The 24,818-nt window shown below is 30.7% G+C and overlaps 1 protein-coding gene across 1 annotated transcript in view; it reads right to left on the reverse strand.

The window, feature by feature from the left end:
- The window catches only part of LOC113399824 (BMP-binding endothelial regulator protein), a 46,335-nt gene extending 29,408 nt beyond the window's left edge, over nt 1-16,927 (reverse strand). Inside the window, exon 1 of the mRNA XM_026639067.2 lies at nt 16,526-16,927. The gene's annotated coding sequence lies outside the window, so the exon portion shown is untranslated. The remainder of the gene's footprint in view (nt 1-16,525) is intronic.
- Nucleotides 16,928-24,818: the final 7,891 nt, after the last annotated feature.

Genomic DNA, 24,818 nt, shown 5'->3' on the forward strand with positions numbered 1-24,818 from the left:
TAGACGCCGCAAAAAAAAAAAACTCGTTATGAATTCGCTCAACTTAGTCTTTTTGCTAAATACGAGCAAAGCATTGCTATTTATATTATTAGTATTTGCGTGGCTCGAGTTCATTAAATAAAGCAAATAAACATCAAATAAATCAAACGCAACACCCAGGATATGAAATCTGACGTTAGATTTTTATTTCTTTTGCGATATCGTGAACACTATATTTATTGTACTTAATAATAACTAAGTACATAATAAAAATATTATTACATGAATACGAAAAAAGCCTATTTAATTAAAACGATATGTTTAAAATAAGTATTTGTGATTTTATATTTATATATAAATATCTATCAATTTAATAAATGATCATATGATTCTCTTTTTTTTTTTATTTGTTATCGTTTCGTAAATGGAAGGCGTTTAATAAATAATTAGTTTTTATTACACGATACAAGATGCCACTTAAATTAAAGACGGTAGCCACATCCGGTAACGAGTATTGTTACTTTTTTTTGTACCACATGTCAATCAGTTAATTGTCATTAAAAATTCTGAGCACACAATACGTTACATAAAAACTTGTAGTGATATGAAATGAGGAAAAAATATTATTACTGCTCTTGTTGATACATAGCACTCAAAAATAATGAAATATGAAACTAACAGATTAAAAAAATCTATTAAAAGTGTATTGAGTAAATATAAAAATATTAATTGTTATATTTTGGTAAGTTAAGTAACTGATAATAGGCACAGAGTAAATATGGAATTAAAAAAAGAACAGTTTTTTATAGACAATAGGTATATAATAAAAATTGTAATTTGGAAAAGGAATTAATAGTAATCAGACACCAATTACTTTTATTATTAAAAAGAAAACTTTGTCCAATAAATATTATACTTAAAAAATCGTGTAAGTTCAACTCGCATATCTTTATTAATTATTTTTATCGATTGATTGTTTGACAGCCCTGGTTGTTACATATTATGTTGATGATTTGTTATGACTAGGGACAAATTCATTCACATCACCAAATATTTCGCTCCATAGTGAAGTAATATCTAAACACGTACACGTAAACCTTTTAACTATATAATAAACTAATACATGAAGCTTTATCGAAAAATAATCGATATATATTAAAACAACACATATCTAAAAAATTTAAAAAGGGAGATGAATTTTAAAATTCTTTTAACCGGTAAGAAACAAATTACTCGATGTAACTTATAAATCGAAGGAGAAATTTGTAACTTATATAAACCAGAAAGATATTGTTGTTTTATAAGATTTAAATATCGAGATAAAGTTATAATTAATACTAAAAAAAACACACACACAAAATTATTCCAATAGGTACCTGATAATAATATAAAAACACAAAACAAACTTATCATCATCTGTAAATTGAGTTTAAGTTAAATTTAGTTTGCTGCTCACTATTTCAAGTAATTAAATGAATAAATATAATTATTATAATATAACATTGTTTATTAAACATTCATTAAAATAGGTAGTAAAAATCATACTAACATTTTCTGCCATTGTGCGTATTATTAGACACAAAACAACCTCACTCAAAACGAACCGAAACACTAAAAAGTCGTCAGATTATACAAAGTCTAAAGACCACCATGCTGGTCTCCTGGAAAGCAGCGCTAAGCATTCAAAAGAATGTGCTTTGTTTCCACATGGGAACATTTTAGCGCCCACGGCATAACTTCCGCGAAGGCATTTAGCAAGCCATTGATAAAATTAACTACACGACAAATTACCGGCTATTGAATAAAACATAATCCGTTTCAAATGAGACACACATGAACTATTGCGGGCGGTCAATGCTAAGACGTTTAATGTTCAGTTAATAGTACTTTAAACTTATTTATACGTATCTGTTAAATAAATTACTTGATCAATTTATCTTAGAAACTTATACTGATTACTTTACTGTTTCAATGATAACTTCTTTTCTAGTGAATTATTGTCTATAATAAATTAAAATAACTTTATTTTTCGTTTAACGAATTGGAATAAGATTATAGTGTATGTTTTTCAAAAGTTAATTTAAATGTTTAAAAAATTATTAATGATCGTAATTAACAAAGTCAATTACATAATTAATACACAAACAATGCATCAATTAACTTGTTGAGTTATATTAATAGATATTAGTACTAATTACAATTTCAAAGGTCAATGATAAACAAACCATAGATAATTGGATCATGTGTTATAGCTATTATTATTTGCACTTTATAAGTCCAAGTTATTACTTTAAAATACATAATATATTAAATAATGTATAACAAATGTATCACCATAACTAATATTTTGGCAGTATATTCTACGATATGAGCTAATGTGTATTTATTAAAAAAAAAAAAAAAAGTAAACTTTCGCTTTTTTAATTTTAAAATTGTATAATATAGGCAATTATTCTGTTTTCTCTGTTTTAAGATATTGCTGCATTAACGCGCAGGTTAAAAAAATTGATTTAGTATAAAATTTAAAATATTATATCTGTGTCCAGATCAACCATTTTGTTAAGTTCGAGTTTGATTATAGAAATCTGCTGCTTGTACAATTTAACATGCTTAGCCGATGCCTGGACTTTTAGCTGCTGATCATTTCCAATATACATATTTGAATTATAGCGATCGACTAGTTTACTAACTATGAGGATTGAGGAATCAAATCGATATCTGTTTCAGGCTATAATTCTATTAACTTCATTTTACGATGCGGTTAAAGATTTTTAATTTTTTAATTTTCATTATGATTTTATAACATTTTTTACGACAACTAAATAGTTGCTATGCTTTACTGTTCGTGGTACTTGACCTCGATCTCCAATTAAAAGTTGATATTTGTATATAAATATTATTGTATGGCACCCATAAATTTCAATAAGAAAGTTTATATTAATGGTCATAATAATATCAGTATTAATTATAACGTAATGTTAAAAATATGTATTTGGTTACATACATAAAATTTTATGGATAAATAACTTCAAATGACAATTATTACAGCTGCTTAAATTACAAAAGAAATAATGGTCAGAAATGTCAAAGTACGTTTAATTAACTATAACTAGGCGTTATGGGCAAGATCTTCGTTGTTAGTTGTTTGATCAATAAACCTACTTGGGAAGTAAATATTAACTGTGAGAACCTTAAGCAATTGCAGGTGGGTCGCCGGCATTTATTAGATTAATAAATGTAAACAAATTATTCATGTAAACCTGCTGAGCTAGCGTGAGATAACCGTTAATAATTTTATTACCCATCATCTCCATATGCATCCCGGATCGAAGATTACGAGATTTAGAAAGTCGATTTATCTATGGGGCTTGGGTGAGAAGACGGTTGACACGGCGTAACGTCAATCGTCACCTACTTTCTCAGAAGCATCGGAGGTCGGGAGGAGCGGTGGCAGCACAAGGTCGCGGTAAGGCAAACCACTCGCCGTCAGAATCTTCGTATTGACACGCGCATACCAGTCCCAGAACGGAACGCGGTCGCAATAAAAACTCTCGTATATATTTCACGCGTGCGCAACATTATCTCGATGCTCTCGGCTCCGATTACTTAATGCTCCACCTAACTGTACACGAGCAGCGAAACAAGATCGGGTTTTTTCTCGGCAAGTTCGACGATCCGCAAGGGCGAGATCACCTCGGGGTGTAGTTCCGTGTTGCGGGCTGTTTCCTTGTTTTTGATAACTTAAATGTATGGGATTAAGTATGCAATTACCATTTATACTGACACATTGAATAAAAAATAAATACAAACTAAACAAGACACTTTGATTTTACCTCTTCATTGTCTTTTAACATTTCGTGCAATGAAATTAAATTTAATTCATTTAATTCTTTATTTAAATTGCATTTCGTATTTTATCGCTCAGATTAGTCTTATGATAGCTAAATAAATCTTAGTTATCAGAGTCTCATTAACATAGCGATTAACCTACGCTACCGTGCAACGAATTATCTTGTACAAATATTGAAGGAAAACCCGTAATTACCCTTTGTTAGCTGAGATATATTTGGAACTATGTAATCTAGGTGCAAATGGGTACCTACTGAACATAAATTGCTGTATAATATTTTTTTACCCGTGAAAATTTATAATTGCTACAAACAGTTTTTATTGAGCTGTATAGTTATCTTTTTTATGGTACATGTATTCCTATTCTTTTCAAATCGCCGATAAATAATTAAAGAAGCATTCTGAAATTAAATTAATGCATTTAAATTTCCCACCTTTGCAACAACTATGTATGTTTGGATGGATGGATTAGCGGCTAGATTCTTTTAATATGTTTAAAAAATTTGTATATAGTCTGTGGTGTATAAAAATATGTAAATTATATAATCTATTAACTCTGGCAAAAATAAGTATTTTTGCTTCATTCATCTCCTCTCATCATTAAGTTATTTTATTAAATTACATTAAATATATTAGAAATTAAACAAATGGGAATAATTTTACACATTTAAAACTTCTCACAGTTAAATCAATATGTATAAAATTTAGCAGTGGTGTTAAACAATGAATACCGTTTCTTAAAGGCGACTGGTAACAGGTAATTGAATTAACAGTCCCGAACATAACATGTCCATTAAGCCTCTACAAACACGAAAAAACATATTGACTTCAAAGTCACTTTACTATGGAACTAATTTTATTAAACTTTGTCCATATTGCCAATAATAATTATATGCTTAAGTATTAAAGTAAAAGCAACAGTCTGGAAATGTACCAATAACTAGACTAAGACCTCCTTTTTAAACGACTTAAAAAAATGAGGAGATTATCAATTCGATAGTATATATGTACATCTTTTTTTTGTGTTTATAACCTCAGAACTTTGTCATATATTAACCGTTTTTAATTTTCTTTTGTTTAGAAGAATATACTTCCCGATTGGTCCAATTTAAATTTGAAGAAAAAGTTTAGTTCGATTATTATTTTGTTAACATTTTATGAGAACAAAGTTTCGAGAATATTATAATCCACCACGAAGTTCCTTTACGGTATGGTGGATTCCCTTATGATAGATTTTTATCAGACACATGCAGCTTCACGATATTTCACATCGCTGCCGAGCACGAGCTGAGTTATAAACACAAATTCAGCTCATGAAAATTCAGCAGTACATACCCTGTTTGAAACTGCAATCTTCGGTTAACATTCATGAGCTCTATCTCAAAAGTACGTTAGAAAATGTCGTAGTTCTGCTATGCTATTAATATCATATCACAGTTTATTAAATGTCATTAGCTGTAAAAGTAAGGCCATGCTATAATATACGCAATGAACACAACAAAAACCAGCAACTAGTTATTGATTTAAATTGGGCATTTTGGTGTTAATTATAAGGTTTTCGTAAATACGGAACCCTTAACTTGTACGTAAAAATGCGTCTTAATCACGCTTAGTAGTCATAGTACTTGTGTCGGTACATACAAGTACTTGTGTCGGTGCATACAAGTACTTGTGTCGGTGCATACGAGTACTTTGTGTTACGAGGAAAATAAAAAATGCTAATAATGCGGGACTTGTTGACAGTTGAATGATTATTTATAATTGCAGTAACTATAATGTCTTGATCTTAAAAAAATGTCCCTGTGTGAGTTTCCTTGAACGATGTTTGAATGTAGTTTGTATTTAGTCGTAGGTTAGATTTATTAATATAATTATTATGAGTTAGTATGGTAAGCGATTAATCTTTGGTACCTAGTTAGATACTCGCACAAAACCATACCATCGGTGAGCTAATTAATATAAATTTTAGCCAGTAACTCACTTTAGTACGGTCTTACTACCACTTTTTGATTCAGATTCAAAGTGTGCAATATGATTCCTATATTTGAATTATTACATCGAGTCAATTTAAAATTTTAATCCTTTTTTATATACTTTATGCGCCCTTATAGATACTAAATTACTTACATTTCATTTCATAATATTTATATTTGTCCTACATTAGATCATATATGAATAGTTATAAATTAATTCATTACAATCAGTTCAATGATTAAGTTTCGATTAGGTTAGGAACAGACAGACAAAGTCGCTTTCGCAATTATAATATTAAGTATAGAGGCATAGATAAAGTCACCTGCTGTACCAGCAACGATATTAGCATAGTGGCATTATTAATTGAATGGCTTATCATGAGTTAGACACTAGTAACTGTGTAAATTAGGCGTGGCACAGGATGTATTGTATAAGGCGTAGTTCCTAGAATAATTCTAATCCTTTTAAGGTCCCTACAAATTAATATAAACATAATACATATAATTAGACAACTAATTTGGAATTAAATTAAATATCGTTAAACATATTTGACAAAAGGTTGCCCTGTGATTTGGATGTAATGATTTACCAGGCTAATTAGGGATCTACGCTCTATATTTAGATATGTACATATTATGTACAGGTCTAAAATTAAACACACATTTAAAAATAATAATTAAGTAAGCTGAGAATATTTTGGTTATTTGTCTGTAGTGTGTTTTTATACACAGTTCTTTTTTTATTTCGGTATTATTCGATTATCATTTGACGAGTAGGTATATCATAAAAAACGTATTTAGTTTACATTAAAATCGATTCAGATGGGATGTTCATATTGTGATCAAACTAGACCGTGGCCATATAAATTAATTTAAAAATATATATTTGTTATTTATTAATTCTTCGCCTATGAATTTGCCTTTTTCTAATTAAATCCTTGGGCTAAGTTTGCATTCTAAATTCAAATTAATGTCAAAATACAGGCAAGCTCTTTTGTCAAGGCTTTTATGTTATAAAGTCGTAACAATTATCACGTATGTTCAAGCAAAAACCTTCTCTGAAACACGGTGAATATACTGATACAAATTAAATGACAAAATATACAGCGTTTTTTACGTACGAGTTCAAAAAAAGCAGCGATCTTTTTATTGATATAAGATAGATTACGAACTGCAATCGATCGTGAAATCAGGTTTAGCTCAAACCACGTCTGATATTCAATGACAGTAACAAAACGACAGTGATAAATTTGCATCAAATTGTACAACAATAAAGAAGCTCACAAAGAAGTTGGTTTAACATGAAGGGATTATAAATAAATCATCATCGTCGTCGTGGTGAAAAGTGATAAATCAAAATTATAGGACACGTTTGTTACAATAGATCGTTGTGACCAGGAAAAGCGGCTACAAATAAATAATGGTACAAATTGAGTGAAAAAACACTAGAACACTGAAAGATTTGTATGGTTATTGATGCCGGTATTATTCATTGAAGTTTCTAAAATTTTTCTGCCGGCGCTCTTACCAGGCCAAGACCTAAGAAGCAATTTAACAAGGTTTTTGTTTTCGAACTTCGTACAAATTTTTATTGTTTTTTTAGGGCAAGATAAACTTTGATGATGCGGTGAAAAAAAAACTTAAACGGCCAAATTCGGTATCAGCACCTTCATACCAGAGGTTCAATGAACTTTCATTAAAACGGCAGTGACAATACAACGTTCGTCAATGCCACATAATTCGAGTAATAAAATATACGATCTAAAAAAGTCTTAAAAGATTTTAAAAAAGTCAAAAATTAAATTTCATAAGATGGGACGCCAAAACCATAAGTACACTAAGATCCTAATATTTATGCTATAAAGGAGTTTTATGGCAATATAATACGTTCCGTTGATAACTTTATTGTTTCAATCTCATCGCTTATTAATAGCATGTATGAAATACAATATGTCTTGATTAAAACTATAAAAAGAAAAAATCCACTCTGCAAGCGCGTTAATACGCAACATGTGGTTGCACCCATGCATGTGGGTATTACATACAAATAATAGAGATTATTATCAATTCTTTGTATCTGCGAATATCTGTAATTGATATATACACGTGTTATTGAAAAAAACAATTCATTTATCTGTTATATTTTTTTGGAATTTTGTAACTTACACCTAAATATAAACCGATAAAAAATACCCACTCCCTTGAAACGTAAAGGTCAATGCCCTGGCATAATTTAGTAATCAAATCTCATAAAGAGCAAATTTTGTATAACAATGATCGTTTAAGGATAAGTGCGAAACACAAACAGTATGTTTTACAGGGTCATCCAGTTACAATCATCTATTTGCAGGAAGTTCACAGTTACATAACACTGGCTTAATCTAATTATTAACCTATTTATACTCTTATCTCCTTTGAAAATAATAAATGTACAAATGGTACCCTCGGGGAACATTAATAAAATTCTAAAATTAATCACACGCTTAACGCTGTGCCTAACCTTATACTAAGAAAATACTAGTGAAAATAGGTCAAAAATCGATAGGTGTTTATTATCTTTAAATAAATTTAGCACTTTTTAGATATGAGATGAATTATTAATAGATCGAATGAGGCGCACGAAGCGTGGCCGCGATAGCAGGGTGAGCGGCGCGACCTCGCCGCAACCGATAGTGCCCACGCAGCCTGATTGTCGCCAACAAGTCGAAACCAACACTTTTTTACATTCACCCGCGATGAACACTGGCTCCAAATACCGACACATAAGGCTGATTCTTCTACAACAAAAAATTATAAATTTAAGTTTTCTGAAAATCCTTAATAAATGAAATTCCGGAACTTAATTGGGGCGTTCGATTTATTTTCTTTTCGCGAGTTACGTTTTTATTTATTTTAAATCAAATGTTATTTTAATCTATGGTACGGTGAGGTAGATTTCACACTAATTACTTTTAGCACATTTAATGAGTCTTCAAAACTGCACATATCATAGAGGCAGTGACACAATTTTAACACGTTTACGTGACAGATATAATTCGCTTCACTAAACTTCAAGAACGTCACACGTCGGTGCCTAAAGTACGTTGAATACCTCATTCCACACCTATGGTGCGTGTCAACATAATTTGTACAAAGAATAAATATAAAAATAAAATATAATGAAACCTCTAACACAGTTACTTTAAGTAATTAACTTTATATTATTAATTAATAGAAGATATTAAAAAATAAATGTTTATTCATTGGCATTTACGTTCAATATGAAATTGCGTTAATACAAAATTTATTATGTTTTCATAGAATATTTAAATAGCCTGTGAACTTCCCAATGCTGGGCCAATGTGCCAGCAGTTGAGTAAAAGTTTTAGAGCAAATTCAACGCATATGATACAATCTCATTTAACATATGTAGAAGTCGTCACGATACTTTCTTCCACTTAAGAGCATGAGATGAACTATATATACAGATTAATCACATGAAAAATCAGTGGAAATTGCTAGGTTTGAACCCCGGGTCTACGGTTAAAATCTATATTTGCAAATATAACAATAGCATTACATCTGTATGTCTACGTAACTTAACACGACTGAAAGATTATGTTAACCTATATATATAATAATTTTAACATAATATTGAAATATTAAAACTTAATAAAAATAATTATGTTACTAATACTGTGTTTAAAAAAAATCGCGAGAATAAAATAAATAGGGTATTCATTATTTAATAAATATTAAATTATTAAACTATTTAAGATTATAAAAAATATTAACGTAAATAAAGTTGCGTTTTCAGGTAATTCCAGAATTAAAAAAAAAGCAAAATTGACTTAAAACTTTCTGGGACAGCAAAGGCGTATGACAAATTCTTAGCTATTGTGTCTAGTATACTGTTCCTCAAAGCATGAATTCAGGCAAACTTTTAAATGCACCACTAGCTACTTGCGGACCTTTTGGGTAAATTTAGGTGATCGTGCAGATAATATGCTCTCTTTTACTGATAAAAATACCTGAATTGCACGTATATGTTTATAATACATATGTGTTCTAATGCATGATATAAATATATCCCAAGAGTCTTGGGCCATTTTATCGTTACCGAAAATGTGTTATGGCAAACAAATACCGTTAACTTATAATACATTACAGTTTCTCGTTAAGCTACGAATAGTCACATAGAGGATTTCATTCGACGCGTGCGGGTACGATATTTTCTTCACTTCCGAATAGATACTAGATGACAAAGTCGAATTAAGCACATGAAAACTTGTCCCGGTTTGAACCACAAATCTTCAGTTAAGATTAATTATTATTATTAAATTACTAGCTGCCCGTCCCGACTTCGTCCGGTCGAAATAAGTTTTTATTTACACTCCACGCCAATCTAAAACATCCAATAATCCATTTTATATTTTAAATTTATTAATTGTTTGTGAAAAATAAAAATATTTTTCGTGTAGGTATTAAAAATCAGACATTGCACGATGACATTGCACAACTCCGTATGCATAGTTTGAGAGCTTGCGCGTCTTGATAACAGGGTCGTAGGCTACTCATTCTCATTATAATTAAATAAAATGAATGGATTTACGTCTCAGCAATTCACAATACTTGAATCATTATTCTCTGAAGGCTCGTTTCGACTATGAATAGTTTACTGCGGTCATTGAAAACCTAACATACATTTAAGGATACGTTTCATTATATTATAAGTATGTACTTATTTATTTACTATGTTGCGTTTTCAATTAAATGTAATTATTTATGATTAATAATAATTTTCAATGTTAATTAATATATTAATATAATAGTTTCTATTTTCCTACGCATTAATTATGGCGGAAATTGATTTCCCTGCCGATTAGTTTGTTTAATTAGTTTATTTTTTTTTATTTTGAAAAATATACGCATAAAAATAAGAAAATGCCATATGGCACTTACGGACTTTCATATAGTCAATTTGATGGTGAGTGATCACACCACGCCAATAAACATTGGCGCTTTAAGAAATATTAATCATTCCTTATATTTCAAACGCTACCAACCTTGGGAACTAAGATGTTATCCATTGTGCCCCTAGTAACACTGACTCAGTCTCGGTTAAAATCGGAACATTACAATACCATGGATTGTTTATTGTTTTGGGGTAGAATAACTGATGGTTGGTACCTAACCAGACAGGCAAAGCCCTTCCACCAAGTATTCGAATATTTTTCAAGAACATTTAATTGTTAGCCGTAGTGACATTTTCTGTAAGCTTAAACAAAGTTAAAATTAACTTAAATGTTTTGTTATTGCAGTGTAGCACGTAATAACAACTGGATAATAACAATACAGTGATATTGAACCGAGTTTAATATAATAATAGTAACTATATTGTCGTGTAAATATTCCGCTCTGACGGACAGAAAACGATAAATATATAAATGAGATAAGAAAACTAATTAGAATATGTGCTAATTAGATTTGTCTAAATTAGTCAAATAATAATTATTTATTAATTGAAAATACTTTATTATTACAAATATTATATTATTATTATTTTTTTTTTATGTTAATTTAGTTTATAACCAATGACAACAGTAAAATATTACAAAATGTCTAATTAATAACACACAATATATTTATCTGTTATCTTCCCAAAGTTTAGCGAACAACATTATGATTTTGATCAATAATATGAAGTTACGTCATTATAGTTCGAGAAACTAATAAGTAGGCCATCATACTCATATTGGCATCACGGCGCGGCGTCTCCCTGCAGGAACACATTATTTTTATGTCTCAAATACATATAACTTGTTTATTATAACATATAACTTGTATCTACGCCGTAATTAATTCGATACAAGTACATACATTTTAAATTACATCATAGATAATTGAGCGAAATTGATACATTTCACACTATTGAGTAATATTATAGGAATGTCGCGATAATAGGAGCAATCGAGATGATAACACAGACGCAGTCATTTCCGTAAAGAAGGATCCGATAAAATTCAAATTCTTTAAATTATTACCTACATAGATAAGGCGATTGTGATATCTACGTCATGCATATTGATGAAGCTTTTCGATAAGCGGTATTTGATTGTTGCTAATTTACATTTTAGCAATAACACAGACATTATAGGATGTGGGAGTTCACCTGTTTCGTATTTCGAGCTCAGTTATTTTTTAAATGTATATATATTTTAAATGTATATATTTACGGAAGTTGTCCAGTTCAAAACATAATTCGAGAATGTATTTAATATTTTTTAAGTTATGATTGAATTATTTCTTTAATTGACGTGTAACTTCTTGTTATGGTTTTAAATATAAATAAGTTTTCAGGCAATGCAAATATTAATATGACGTTCTTGTTGACTTTAAAATACGACACGTGTATATATTTATATTCCTAAACTAATGCATCCGGCTCATGCATAATGATGTAATTATTTGAGAATGAAACTTTCGTTAACGTTAAATATTAAATAACATTTCAGTTGAATCTATAGACTAACACTTGAAAAACATTTATACAAGAAGTCCGTTTATAAAATAATGCATATTCATGACTGAATTTGACGGAGTTTAATACTATTTTAGATACGGCAATTTGGATACTTTATTTAACTACGTTTCTACAATTTTGAATCTCATTAGAAGAACAAATTAAATCTTAAGTTACCACGACTTTGTATATTCTGCCGAGAAATACGAACAGTAAGAAAGTTCAGTAGTTACTCTTTTCCGACCAATTAGTTACATAGATATGATTGAATTATATGATAAATACGATTAAAAATTAAAATATTATTGGTCCTCAGGCTGTATTGTAATTTAGACTTTAATTATCGGCGTTGAATGATCAAAATAAAATCTATTCGGTAATTTTCAAATTTATCGCGTTCCGACAGACAGACAGACACGGTGGGGAGAACATCATTGTAAAAGATCAACTGATTACGATTAGCTACGTACATCTTCCGTGGTAGGGCTTTTTGCAAACCTGCCCGGATTTTCTATCGCTAAACAGCAATAGGCTTTGGTCGGGTTGGCTATTTTCTATGGAAGGAATAGTTATAATATTTTCTTACATTGCCAATATATTAAAAAAGTTGATCCACCCAAAATTTCACAACTTTTCCTCGCTTTCAACTTTCTTTTTCTTGCCCTTAGATACTAGTGCAGTGTTGAAATTGATAAGAGCTATATCGACTGTTCAGTTATGCGATACATGTAATTCTAATTAGTGCTTCAAATATGGTAAAATTAGACGTATTAATATCTGTATTGTAATTGATATGAAAGTCTGGCAGGAGTTATTGTAATTTAATACGCATTAGAACACTTACCATAAATTGGTGCATCTTGTTGAATGACTGTTTGTGGTTAATTTTACTCAAAGAGCTGTATTTTCCTAATTGAAATGATAAATTATCAATTTTACAAAAACAAATATGATACTAAAATTATTAACATTATCGTTTGAATTTAATACGAAAGGTTATCATATTAATGAAATGTACATTATAAACGAATGTGTAAATTGGAACCATTGCTGAAGCAAAAGCTTATAGAGCTTGAAATAGCTATTAAGAATTCCGGATGTAGTTTGCAATACGTAGGTGTATTATTAATATTTTATATGAGTAAGGGTGCGTCTGTCTGAACAACTGCTATGACTCATATTTCGCTGAAAACGATGAATATTCAGCAAGTAAGAGATATCGGGCCTAAGAATAAATCGATTTTGTCACTATATATAAATCATATTATTCATACAACTATCGTCGGAAACAACATCTTGACATTATGTTGTCAAAGAATTAAAATTTATTGAATTTATTGTCATCGAAAGTACACTTCATTATAACAAAAGATTATGCAAACAAAATGTCTTCCGTTGGATAACTACAATACTGAAAGGTTCATTTGGAACCTTTGAATACTTCGTAATTGTATTTTGTAACTATAGTAGAAACTTTTTTTTTTATTTTTTACCGCAACAAACGAAGTCTATCAAACTGTAATTAATCTATAACTCCATATTCACATTTGAATAATTATTTTGAGTGCAAATTATTTTTAGTAAGACTTCGTCGGGGTATTTTTTCAATTTGACTCACTCCCAATGTGGGCGAGTGTAATTACAGATTTAAAGTACATTTTAGTTCCCATGATTGGACGCGCATTGACGATATAAGAAATAGTTAATATTGCCTAAAGCAACAATGTCTAAGAGCGGTGGAGACCATTTTCCAATCCGCATACCTTAAGAATTAAATTTAAAATATTTACATTTATAGGCGGTGTTGACTGCTTACTGTAGTCCAATTACCGCCTTAATAGGTATGTATTCAAATAAAAAACGACATATTTTTTTCAAAACAAAAAACTTAGAAATTTTAGTCGAATATTTATTTAAGTTACAATAACTTTCTGATTTAGTTTTATATACACTATGAATAAAAATATCGTGCTATCAATACCTTGCTTTTTAATGATACGCGAATGTAATCTATGAATCATTTAAATAGTAAATTGGCTAAATACAATACATTTGACGTAAGTTGTTTTTCGTTTGAGTGTTCTATATCTTATCCCATAGTTATTGTTATGAATCATAAATTATTTAACGATTCTTTTCTTGGTAATATAGAAGATTTGTTTGTGAATCATACGTTACTTAAGCTATCATTTCATTGAATGTTCTCCATAATTTTATATGTGTGGATGATTCATTAGTTAGTTCATTGTACCATTTAAAATTATCTGTAGGGCAATTTACCTACATACTTTTTAATGCTTTCTGACATGTAGGTGCAGTGCCCTCAGTAAAATTTGTAAGTTTAGTAATGTTTAAGCTCAGTTTTTTCAACATATAATTTACAGCAAAATTATTTAAAGAGTTTTTTTAATCGTTTACCAAAATATAAAACGTGAATGCATAAAAGTATTATTAAAAAACATATCACAAAATTATAAATCATAACATACAATAGAAGTTAAAAGTAATTTTGTTAGGTTTTTTTAGGTGTCACCTAATTTACTGCCAATTTAAAATACGTTTTATTTTTAACTGACTAAATGTGTTAATGACACATGACAAATAACGCAACTCTTTTATCTATAACAAATATTTTTTAACATAATCACTTAGTATTGTGATTACTACTGTAGCCTTAAATGTTGACAAAGATTTTTTTTTTTTACAATATATTTTTAATCTAAAATGGCAAGACTGCGCGAATGATTGATAAAGACCGTATTTGCTACGAGTGTTTACGGGGATCAGGTGATGAATCACAACACTAGTAATTTACTTAACTATTCAGTTTGTAATGTATCAATTGTTAATTTTCATTGACACTCGATGAATACTTGGTTGATTAATTTATATCTATATTCTACTACCTGAGTATACGTATAAGAGATTGCGCGTTCTTTGTTCAGCTCAATAAAGGCAATGAAATCTGGTCATTTTTAACGCTTTTTTGTCTCTTAAAATTATCGTCTTACACATACGTCGTATGTCGCCGTATGGTTTTAATTGAAGGTACGAGTCTTTTTTTTAATCATTAGTTGAATTGCGACTAAGATATATTTTATCTAATTACATTTGTCGTTCTGAAATTAAATTCATGTTCACGTAGTAGTAGGTATGCCCTTTTAATTTTATTGTTATTTTATAGTTTTGAACTTTCCGATAATATAAAAATTTAATTTTAATTTCGTAACCATCCTTTTGGGACTTGTATTAATTATATGATCATTATAATTATAAAAATGTTAATCAACCCAACCTTTTTGTGGTAAGTAATTTATAATAATAATTATTATATATAAAACCTCTTCGGTTTAATTTGACATTATATAACTGAAAATACTACTACATACATTTATACAGGTACATAAAACTTAAAATAGAAGATACAGCGCGTTTCAGAGAAGGTTTTAGTTTTAAATACATGACAGACACAGTTTGCCGACGGTTTTGCTTGTGTTATGTGTAGATAAAACGCGTCTTTGAGATAGTAATTATCACTAGTAAGTAGATGTTACTAGTAAGTAGTTATATTCTGTAAAAGGTTTGTTCTAAAACTGTTAACGTTTATTTCTTACTTCCTTATTTCCTATATTTTTTATATTTAAATAATTGCTAGTTCTAAATGAGACTTAAGCAATATAATTATGAACTTAATTAATTGATAAAATATTTTTAAATTTATATAAACATTATGTTAAAGCGAGATTTATGAAAATCATGTAAAAATTACTTAATCATTGACAGCTTTATTGGTATTGGCGCAGAATTGATACTCGCACTACGAGCTGAGATAGCGTGGTTATGAATAAAATACACACTATTTACGCACATTAAGATAAAATATGCAAAATCAATTAGCAAATCTTCGAACAAAACTTCCTCGAATTTTACGTATATATAAAAGTTTGTCCTTTATATATAAGCGATTGGTTTTACCTCGGCGTTTTAGTACCACGTTTGTGATCTGGTGTTATTTACTTACTCTATTGCTATGAAGTAACGTCAACTTAAATAAGTAGGTACTTACATACTCATAAATACCGACGTGTACGAGAAGTCAACTTGTCGGTTGGTCATATGCAACTTTCTAATATAAAATTACAAGACAAGCATCTATATAAAATTAAAAAATATATACGCAATATAATTTGCAAATATTCGATTACAATAATTAAAAAGTTACCTTATAAATCAGTTCGCAGTTTTCCTTCAGTTATGCTATTCAATTATACACTTCACTTTCAGTACACTTGGAAAAGCCCGTTAAGATCAGCGAAAACGGCACATATGCAAATGTAAACAAAGGCAGAGTTGACAAATACACACGCTAGTAAAATCGTATTCGTAAATAAAAAAAATATCTTTAAGTAATATAAAGTTAGATTTCGATCGAGTATCGGACGAATATGACAGGGATCTGCGGCGTACGAGTGCGTGGTAACGAGAGCCACGCAGGCTGGCGGCGGCGAGGCAGCGCGTGCACTGAGTGTGAGTGGTGAGCCGTGGCCGGTGGGTCTCCGCTGCCGGCCGCCGCGCGACTCTGCCCCGCGCGTGCGCCGGACCTGTTCCGAGCACCACTATCTCAACTCTCAAACCAGCATGCACTGCACACCGACACCGTCACTCGCCACTCGCCTTCCTTGCACCGAGTATCGCACAGACCACACACCAATTCAATATATTTTAGGTCCCACTATCGACTACACTTTTGACACTCATAAATATATGCATTCGAGATAATGTTAGACTACTTTATTGGGATCGTTGTCGAGAATGTGCATTGTGGAGGTCGTGCACTGATAAGTGTAAGAGAGGGCTAGCAAAAATAAGAAACAGGACCTCCGCATAGCATTTGCTGACATAAAACATTTTTAGTTTTGTTTTTAATTAATTTATTATACTTGAAAGCTTGTTTTCGTGTTTATATGAGGATAATTGATCTTGCAGTAAAAATGAGACAGTTTTAAATATGGAAATAAACTCACGTACAATTTTTGTTAATCATTTGTATCTGTCGTTAAAAATAGTATCAAACGAAATATTCCCAAAATAATTGAAGGCCTTTTTATATATTACACAATATGCATGTTAAATATTCATCAAACATTATTGTTATTTTATTTTTATGCAATAACTTGTAATAATAACAAAAAATCAATTACTTACTAAATATAAAAGATTTTGTAATAAAAACAACTTTAATGAATGTAAAAACAATAAATAAGAAATAATAGTCACATTCTCTAGTTTGGTAACTAAGCCAACGAAACCGTGGTATTGTATGACGATTTTAAATTTGAACTAATCTTGGCTCATAGCTCATTGTCTTTAAAGACATTCTCGACTTACTTCGGGACTCTTTCGCCGTTCTTTTATCTCTCAACGTTTCCGGCGTAATCCAGGAATTTGATGAAGTTTTCCCGAATTCCCTATGAGTCTCATTTCAGTCGAACTAAACTTGTACATACGTTGGCATAGATTATTTAGTTCTTCAGTTGAACTAATGCAATGATTTTTAAACTCGCTTGTATTTTATTCCAAGGAAAATAATTATTTTTATTTTTCTTACGTACATTACGAGTAGGTACATTCACCAAAAAATAAAAATAGTGTTTTCACGTGATTTCATCTATTTTAAACTTACCGCATTAAACATTCGGACGTGCTAAAATTAAAAAAATATTATCGTATATTCGCAACTCATTTGCAAATGTGCGAATAGATTATTAGATTTATTGGGTTATAACCCATAACTAATCAATTCTTTCGTCTTCTCAGTAGCAGACGATTTGACGCTAACCTAAGATAATTGCAGTTGAGAGAAGTAAAAATGGACGACTACGTGGCTGGTTAACAAGTGACCTTAAGATCTTCACTCCTTTGTCTGACGATATCTCCATTAAACTATGCTGTTAATTTTATCAATGCCGAACGCTGCTATATTCTTATGTTGTTAAAAGGTGAGATGGCCCAGTGGTTAGAACGCGTGCATCTTAACCGATGATTTCGGGTTCAAACCCAGGCAGGCACCACTGAATTTTCATGTGCTTAATTTGTGTTTATAATTCATCTCGTGCTCGGCGGTGAAGGAAAACATTGTGAGCAAACCTGCATGTGTCTTATTTCAACGAAATTCTACCACATGTGTATTCCACCAACCCGCATTGGAGCAGCGTGGTGGAATATGCTCCAAACCTTCTCCTCAAAGGGAGACGAGGCCTTAGCCCAGCAGTGGGAAAATTACAGGCTGCTAATGAAAAAATGTAACACCCTATTGAAATCCCACTGCTGGGCTAAAGCATTCACCTTTTGAGGAGAAACTTAATGTTTTTTCGACAACGCTGCTCCAATACGCTTCGATGGATACAGTACGAGTATACATTTGTTTAATTGTAATAAGTACTATTACTATTCTATCGCCCATTTTTTTAAGCAAAAGCATCATAATAAATATGCTGCTGTATTTTGATGACTAATAAACACATACTGTTTCGTACGAAAAAATACGTCGCTTCTCAAAATCTACGTTGCTTTGTTTAAAGATAAAAATAGCTTATATTTATTAACGAAAACGAAGAAACTTTGTAAAGCTATGAGTAATGACACGGACCATTAATCAACTAGAATAACAAACATCTTGTTTATGTGACGTTTGTAAAAAAATAACATAAAATGTTACTTTATTTATTCTACTACTCTCATAGGCCTTTAGGAATTTAAGATATATTTAGGTCAAGAGATAAAATTTAGTTTTAAATTGTTAAAGATTAGCAAACCATTATACGTTTATTTAGATTACATTTAAATAAATTAAATGAAGGATAGAAAGTAAATTGTAACTTATATTTATTACATTTAATAGGATTATTAATTATTATTTAATTAACGTAATCCTTATATTTTTATTACATAAACAATTGACAAAATGTAAATCGTCTACAGACAAGTTTGATAACATGTTTTAATCAGTGTAAATAAAAACAATCTTTTTTTCATTTATTTTCTATTTTCGTTTGTAATATAAAAGGATATTTTTTATTATTTACTATAAATATTTCAATCTAGAATTTCCGTGGATTTTTTCGATTTTCGAATTCATTCGATTTTTTTTTAATCAATTAAAAATCGAAGCCGATTAAAACCGTATCAACTTTTTGTTCTTCGTTTAAAAAATAAACCAAAAAGGTTTAAATAAAGAGTATTTGTTCATCAATTTCCGTAAGATCAAAAAGTTTCCCAAATTATGAATCATTTGTTTCAACGATGTAGCAAGAAGATTTAATATTCACATTATCTGATAATTTTTTGATTAACTAGGGTACAGCGCGATAATATGTATGAAAACAACAAAGTCTAGACATTAATATGCGCGTGCATTCATTATTACATGCACGTGCTGGATTGCTTTTTGCAATTTTCGCAAATATATTTGACCGATATGCCTACAGGACAATTTCTTAATTTGCGTTTATAATGCAAACAGAGCATTGAGGTGACTTTATTATTTCTATCATGAGTGTGTCGAGTTAATATATTTTTGGGATGATTGTGTTCAGTGGAATACTTTAACAAAAATTGGTTTTCTGGAAATACAATACACACAAATTAAATTAATGTATACTGTTGACTGAATTTTATTATAACGTCACTAGTGTTCAAAATTATATTTTCATGTTCTTGGTACTGATCAATACTTGGCGGTAGGTAGGGCCTTGTGAAGATCCATCTGGGTAGGTACCACACATCCATCACTTATTCTAACGCTATACTACTTAGGAATGTAGTATTTCGATTTTAAGGACGAGTGATCAAGTGTAATTACAGGTACAAGGGACATAACTTCTCAGTTCCCAAGGTAGGTGGCTCATTGGCAAGGAATTGTTAATTCCCATTCGCTTCCTATCGAGTGGCCAGTCCGCTTAATTATTATAAATATAAAAAACAATACTCTTGCCACAATTATTAACAAAAAAAAAATTTTTTTTTAAATTACTTTTCTATTTCTATTTTATTTGAAAATGCCTATAAAAAAATTCCCAGTACCAGTATAACTTTTCCGCGGTCGATTGTCCAAAAATATGTATACAGTTCAAATAGGTTAAATCCTGTTAAGGTTTCTGTTGTAATTTGATGTCTAGAAAATTGTTTTGTATTTTAATATTGAGCATTCGCCAAATAGGACATAGTCGTTTGGCAAGATACTTAGCCTACTCGTTTTTGTGACGATTTATTATAACTTGAGAACCATTTCTATGAGGCTAAGTCGAGAATGAGGTAATCATTGTGCATTGCTGTAATAGAATAATGCTGCCAACATTTCCGAAGCTGTATCAATTACAATCTATAATTAATATTCTTTGCAATTTCTGTCCGGTATAAATTATTATTATTTATTACTCTGTATTGCTTAAACTAACACTGAAGTTAACTTAGAAAATGCACGTACATTGTGTGTATTGTAAACGTATTTGAATTGTTAAATATTTCATTTGGGGATACGTATATATTGTCTTGGTGAAAAAGTTACTGGATCTCATGGCGGTCCATATCGGTAGAATCAACATTAAGAAATCTTTGTAGTTTTATATTTAAGCTTGTACAATCAATAATGCTGAAAATTTCTGCTTAATAAACTATATTTTTTTATAAGATAATTGTACAAGTTATTTTACATAAGCGTTAAAGATAAATTGAAAGAAAAATTAATTGAAGTTTACAAATAAACTACTTAGTACGTTTAGAAATGTATTCATATGTACATATATACAGTCCCAAAAATTAAAAACCTAAGATATCAATTATCACAAAAACCTGTATGAATACTTATTGGGCGCATTCGAATAACCCAGATTTAACTTATGTTTTTTCACTCACAAACACACAACTAACCGTGAATATTGCATCGTCATCCACAGTCAATCGACTTAGGTAACACTAAAAAACTTATGTTTGCGTTACATTATACGTAGTCTAGTACAATTATGTGGCAAATAATTATTTATTCGCAAGTATCTAGACAAGGTATGTAATTTCCCGTGTTCAATCTAATGTGACCGGCGCGACACGGCGCCAGGCCCGTCGGCATCGCATAAAGGCCGTTTATGCTAATACATCACCAACTACCGATCACAGAACAAGACATTTCTCGATCGCACGACAACTTTATAAATTATTGAATATGCCGTAATTACTGATATCGATACTAAAGTAATAAAATTAATCCACTATGAAAAATACTACATAATTATAGGCTGCCGTCAAAGGTGCGTTTTACCAATGTCATTTAAATTTTACGGCTGTAATTAACTTTACAGGTGGGAATCGGATTACGCATGTAACTTTGTACCAGAGTGCCACATGTCGTATCCACTGTAAAGTTACCTAATTTTCTTACGGACGATGTTATTATTGTAAGTTTTACATGCAAGCACTTGTTTCTACTTATATTTGCGCGGACTGGACCAAAGATAAGGAAAGATATAAAGAAGACCGAGCAATGTTATTTTTTATTGTACATATTTTTAGTTTATAAATTCTCTCGAGATGGATGGTGAGGGAAACTTTGGAACGTATACTGCACGTGTCGGATAATAAAATGTGCATGTGTCATCCACCAATCCGCATTGGAGCACGAAGAAGGCTTTTGGAGTGTAAGCCTTTTCTTTTAAATAAAAAATACTAACTTCACGCTTTTTATCATTTATATTAATATATTAATTATAACAATTTGCCTTATTCGATAATCAATCAATTTAACGTAAGGCAAATAAAGTAGAATCGAACTCCGACTTTGACATCGCTGTCTAGCTTAAATGCATTTTAAAATATTATCTTATTTATAAAATAAAATAAAATACACGTTTTAATATCTCATAATTGACGTTTTTTAAGTACTAGTGTCAGTATTCATTGATCACGAAGGTCAATGCCTATTCTTATATTGTACGAACATGCGGAACATGATAAGAACATCTGAACTTTCGCAAATTTAAAAAGACTCGCCGTTTATGTAGGCAAATGACTAACAGATTGTCTGGTCACGATACAGCATTCATACGCGGTTTCGTTATTGTGGGTGTAGCAGTTTAGCGTGTGTTTCACATACAAAATGCCTAATAATGGTGAGTAAGCGTGAGCCGCAGATGGTATATTAGCCAGAGACTTTCAGGCGCGATGACAGGAGTTAGAATAAACAGAGCCCAGATATCTTTAAGTACATACGTATTCATCTTAGTAACGCAAATCCTCGAGCATTTCACTTGCCATTATGCAAATGAACTGATTTCCGTTTGAGTCAATTTGATAATTAGGCAATGGCTAAATAAGGACTCGACCCGGTTCAAATTTTGTTGAGAAACATGTGCAAAGTATAAATGCAGAATATTTTAAATGTTTACTTATCATACAAGATATTATATTATAATGTATGCAAAGCTTTTTCCTTGCAATGGTTAAAGAACGGTTGTTAAAAAAAACATTTCTAATATAAGCATTTAGCATATGATGTCAAGGTTTCTGTAGAGCTATTCAATTAGGATCTCACTGAGTCATTAACTCAAGTATTAATGAACGCCGGCAATTATTCCTAATATTAAATGTAAAATGGAAAATTCCACACAGATTAAGTAACTAAACATCGAGGTTATCATCATAACGTTCTCTAGTATATAGAATAGTAACTATTCTGTCTGCAGACCTGACCCAAATAATAAATTGCGGGCCGAAATAAACCGCGATCACATTAGTAAATAGTTACAACTTTCGTCAATTGGTCTATTTCTTTTAACATGTAGTATACATGCTGTTATTAATAACGGCGATACAAATACATTAAACAGTGCGGATTATAATATGTAATTGTCCTTATGCAATATTATGTAACTATAACTTATTATTAGATATAAGTAATATAACAAAATCAAGGTGCGTGTACTTTTATGTACGCGCATAAGAAGTCCGAGATGGCACAGTGGTTAGATCGCGTGCATCTTAATCGATGATTGCGGGTTCTAACCCAGGCAAGCACCACTGAATTTGCATGTACTTATAATTCATTTCGTGCTCGGCGGTGAAGGAAAATATCGTGTGTAAACCTGCATGTGTCTAATTTTAACGAAATTCTGCCACATGTGTATCCACCAGCCCGCATTGGAGTAGCGTGGTGGAATATGCTCCAAACGTTCTCCTCAAAGGGAGAGGAAGCCTTAGCCCAGCAGTGGGAAATTTACAGGCTGTTAATGTAATGCATGTAATGAGAAGTTCTACTTCATCGGCGTAATTAAAAATAGTTTTTCATTGTATGTAAATCATTATTTATTTTAATTTTAATAATCTACTTAATAAGAAAATTATTATTAATATTGCAATATATGTATTTTTTTTAATGTAAACTTTCGCAATTTATATTAGTAATAAAATCAAAATTATAAAATAAGATCAAGTTTAAAGTTAATCACTTACTTAATTGGTTGTTTAGCGAGCAACTTCATCATGTAGTTTTCATGCTACCCTGTGCGCGCGGATAATTAAAATTCATTCATTTTTTCATAACGCGCCAAAAATAACATAACTTAAAAAAAAAAACATTTTTTCAATTTTATTAAAAATATTCAATTCTACACTAGCAGGATATTTAAAAGAAAACCGGGCAAATGCGAGTCGCGCCCCGTGTTTTGCGTACCACCAAACAGATAGGCAAACACTGATATTACAAACTTACTACAAACAAAAACTAAACAACAAGATATTACTTTCATGATTCTAGGTCAACGGGAAATACCCTATAGGTACCCTTTTGATTCCCCTGCGAATGTGGGGGAAATATGACATAAACGGCCATATCTTTTGATTGCGTAGATTTGCTTAATTTTTTAAAGCTCCAAGGGATAGTAGAGCTCAGTATTTGGTATTAATTTTAACGTTATACCTCTACGCTTTCCCAAGAAAAACTCTTGACGAATAGACACACAGACAGTCACACGATTAACGAAATAATCTTATAAGGTTTTCTATTTTACTGTCGAGGTACGGAACCCTAGAAATGTCATGACCAGTAATGTGGATTTCCTTTTATTTAAATTACCGTTGTTTCTTATGACTAAAAAAATATTTAATTCAAAATAAGTGGTCTGTATACATAAAAAAAGATAATCAATTCGTCCAAAATATTTATTTTCGATACAAAAGCGTGTTGTCGATCTATCCTTATACGGGGTATGACTAAGACACTCAATGCTCTGCTTGATGCCTTTTTATAGGACCTCAATTACGTGTAATTAACATAAACAAGTTCACTTAAAATAACACATCTAACCAAAATGTATACGTACCTTCACATTTCCTTTTGTATATAAATAATAAGTAAAGGTTCATTTATACGATTCATACATACTGACTTTAATCGCTAAAGAATTACAGCGGTATCTTGCAGTCGAGGTAGTTAAGAGAAATTTGTTTTTTTTCTGTCAAACATTCGT

This window comes from Vanessa tameamea, chromosome 8, assembly GCF_037043105.1.
Source record: "Vanessa tameamea isolate UH-Manoa-2023 chromosome 8, ilVanTame1 primary haplotype, whole genome shotgun sequence".
NCBI classification, from domain to species: Eukaryota; Metazoa; Arthropoda; class Insecta; order Lepidoptera; family Nymphalidae; genus Vanessa; species Vanessa tameamea.